Source organism: Belonocnema kinseyi, chromosome 8, assembly GCF_010883055.1.
Source record: "Belonocnema kinseyi isolate 2016_QV_RU_SX_M_011 chromosome 8, B_treatae_v1, whole genome shotgun sequence".
Lineage (NCBI taxonomy): Eukaryota > Metazoa > Arthropoda > Insecta > Hymenoptera > Cynipidae > Belonocnema > Belonocnema kinseyi.
This window is the reverse complement of record NC_046664.1, coordinates 136501167-136505080: the sequence shown is the minus strand read 5'-3', so window position 1 is coordinate 136505080 and position 3914 is coordinate 136501167. Positions and strand designations below refer to the sequence as shown.

Sequence of the window (3914 nt, the reverse complement as noted above, 5' to 3'; positions counted from 1 at the left end):
CGTGTCCCCATTACAAACTATTTGTCACCTGTGTAAAATTTATAATAGAACCACCAATATATTGAGATTCGGTAAGGCAAAAATTAGTGTGAGCACGCCTAAGGCGCGCTTCTGCCGAATCTCGCGCTTTGCGCTCGATAATGGGTTACCAAGAGCTTTGCGCTACATTATCTATTCTTGGTATTTAGAATGCTTAATTGAAACTTTAGCAAAAACATCTCTTTTAGATCTCAGTTTTTTATACGTATACATATTCTGAATTTTCTACATGATTAAGTACATTTAAAGATTGAATTGCTCAAAGCTTTGTGGGATTTGATGTAAACATTCCCATCATGACACAAGCACTTTGCGTACGATTGTGGTAAGTTGAAAGTTTCAAAAGACATTTTAAAATTTTTATTTATTTTGTAAGGTACATAACAATAAGAAGCAGCAATCCTTTTTGTACACTTTCTTACCTATATCCCGCTATTATGCTGATAATAGAAACATTTTCATAGCTTCTTTAAGGATGCTAGACTATTATATGCGGGCGCTAACTTTTGTACTAATTTTTATCATTTACCCGATTTTCTAGTAACCCTTTATTTGTTAATGTTTTCTGAGCACTTTTATTCTTGCTAAAATTAGATTCTGAAAGTATGAATTTCTTGAATCCATGTAACGTACAATTTACATTCCCCCACCTCCTAACTGCAGTTACGTCACATTTTTCGTATTATTTCTAGAAACTTGATAGATGTCTTATAAATAAAAACAAGCGTTATAAAGATGAAGTGCGATATAGAAATAAATAAAACAATATTTTGATGTAACATAACAATGCTTTTTAAAATATTTTTATAGTCACACAAATATTGAAATTACTTACAAGGAAAGAAGTATTAGCAGTTTTTTAGAATTATATAAATATAAATTTTATAATTTTCATGAGACGACTAGGAAAGATTTTTGAAAACTTTAAATGTGTCAAAAAAGAATTTAGAAGATTTAAAAAAATATATTTTATTTTACAGGAATGTACAAAATATTAGGAAAAATTGGAGCCCTTGCAAAACCTATTTAGGACTTTTAGAAGTTGGGGAGAAATAATAAATATTCGATACATTTTTGGAAATTTTTGAATATTTGAGATGCGTCAAAAAAATCTAGAATATTAAAAAAAAATTATTTGATGAATGTTCGGAAATGCTTCCAAGCCATGAAATATTTAAAATCTATTCAATACCTCTTAAATTATTTAAAATATTTTTAGCTGATTCGAATTTTTCTTTAAATTTTGAAAAATTATTTGAAATGTAAAAAATGGACTTAAAATCATCCAAATTTTCTTACGAATTTCAATAAAATTTATTTATTCACTTGAAACCGTTCAAAGTTATTTTAATTAAAGGCATGTGATAATTTTCTATAGGAGTATTTAGTTTTCCACACTTTTTATACACAATTTTTAATTTTTCAGAAAAATGTTAGTGTTCAGACGTTCGCGTTTGTTACGTCTGGGTCTTTTGTTTTGTTTATAAACTTTAACATACATTTGTATTTTGTTAAATCAACTTCGGTTTAAAAATCTTATTCTCTTCAAATCCTCTCAATATTTGTGAAATTTAATGGTTTTATTTTTGTTTGTATAATTAAATGTTACGAAATTGTAACATTTGGCTTTAAAATCTTCTACTCTTTTTCGAAATTTAAGAACGTGTTTTGAAATGTTTAGAAATCTTTTAAAATTTTCCTATAGTACTGGACCTATATCTATTCCTCTATAGTACAGGAACCTATAGTGCATTGCTTGGCAATGGATGAAATCGAGCGAATGCAAACAAGCATGAATATGACTGCACGAAGGGGCGTAGCCCCCGGTTACCGTCAGCATGCGAGTTGGCGTTCATAAAACGTAATTTTTAATTGATCAAAAGCTAAAAAAAAATTACTAGTCACTTTGGAAATTGAAAAATGTTCAAAAATTTAACAAATCTTGCGAATGTATTTCAAATTTCAAGTTTAATGATTTCTCTGCATTTCATTAGAATTTTAAAATGTTGTATGTTTCAACATTTTTGACAAGTTTGGATGAAATGAAACTTTAGCTAATTACGAAAATTGATAATTGTTTAACATTTTATAACTTTAAAAAATTGTAATGACACATTTTTACGTGGAAATAAAAAAATATATGAGGGAGAAGGGATTTTTAGATTTTCAACAAGAAGTCGAGGTCAATCTTGAATATCTGAGCGTTAATTTAGATATTTATAATTGACTTATTGATAACTAAATGTGTTTTATTTCGTACGATATAGATATATTCAAGTGTCGTATACATATAATATATACACTTTTTCTGAGGCAAATAATATCGAGTTTAGCACATTATATCAAAAGATTGAACAAATTCAAGAAATTTTTGTTAGATAATAGAAGAAAACATGGGTTTTAAAAATTCACGTTGCAATTACAGTAAAACACTTTAATAGTTCTCCCTTCTATAGCCATTCCGAGAATTGAAGCCGCACCGTAGGTGGGTATAACAGGAACTGCGCTGGGGCCGCGGGGTCAGCAGTTGTCACTCAGGCCAGCAGTCAAGCATGAACAAACAAAAGCAGAGCAGGCTACAATGAGTTAACTCACACTCAAGGTCAGCTCCAAAATTGGCGGTATAAAAAAGTTTCACTGTATTATTCATTTCGAATTTGGCATTATCAAAATTCATGTTCGGCTTTACTGGCTCTGTTTTTTGTGGTTTTTCTTTCTTATTTTGAACTACTTTTTCTTCAGTTTCAATGATTCTTTTTTCATTTTGAACTATGTTTTCTTTATTTTGATCGAGGATGGCGTCAGTGTTCTATTAAACTTTGTTCGTTGATGGGAAAATACCTTCTGTCACTTGACTGGTAATGTAGTGTTTCAATTTTCTTGTTCCATCGACGTATTGTGCAGCAACAGTTGTTGATTTCCGACCACCGTTTTTTTGTATGGTGGTCAATTCCTATCCAGCTTCCGCGAGAATTGTAGCAGAAGTACTGTGGAAGCTGTGCTCCGTATGCAGTTTCGCTTCTGGTTGTTTCAAATTTTCTGCGATTTGTTTGAGTAGGGCTATAAACTTATTTTTCCAATGGATTGGTGGGAACATTTTGCACGTTGAGAATTAAGGGAGAATCGGTTTACTGGACGAGTTTGTGGTCGCAGATTACTGTATTTCTTGACATTGTCAGTGAATATTTAATGGATGAGGAATCTCCTTGGAACATGTGTTTTAGTGTCAGAAATATCGACAATGAAAGTGTTACTCTGAAAATTGACATCCCCAAATTTCATTTTTACCCATTCATCATTGCGGCAAGCGCCGTATATTCCGTAAATGGCCGCAACATGCGCAAAAAGATATTTCATGTAATTCACAATTTATGGGGAATTTTCAACATAAAAAGACGAATTTTTAACGAAACAGTTGAATTTTTAGGCTAACTTAATTTAAATTAAATACGATTACTTCTGAACTAAAAATGGATTTTTTTTAGATAGACATTTCTTTTTAAATAGAAATTTCTGCAACATGCTGACATGAATTTGAAATAAGTTAAAAATAAGTTCAGTTTACAATAAAGCAGTAAAAAAAAGGTATTTGTTTTGAAAGATGAGTAACGATTTTTCTAGTTAAATGCGACAGGCATAATCCCGATTTTCCGGCTCAATAATATAAATATATTAACTTTGTTTACCAAATCTTCGGTGTCAGGAGCTTCTTGTATGAATTAATTCAAATCTTCTGCGGTAAAAACTTTGGATTTTTTCGAAATGTAGCCGAGTGCATGTCTTTTGAAGTTTTTTTATTGTTGTAAAATTTGCAATGTTGACGGTTTTGTTCAGTTCGCATGTAGTTCTCAGCATGGAATAAATAAATATATATG

At 30.6% G+C, this 3914-nt stretch overlaps 1 protein-coding gene across 3 annotated transcripts in view; it reads right to left on the bottom strand.

Annotated features, from left to right (window-relative positions):
* Positions 1-3914, bottom strand: part of LOC117177793 (intraflagellar transport protein 57 homolog) — a 97178-nt gene that overhangs the window by 61267 nt on the left and 31997 nt on the right. The window lies entirely within an intron of this gene.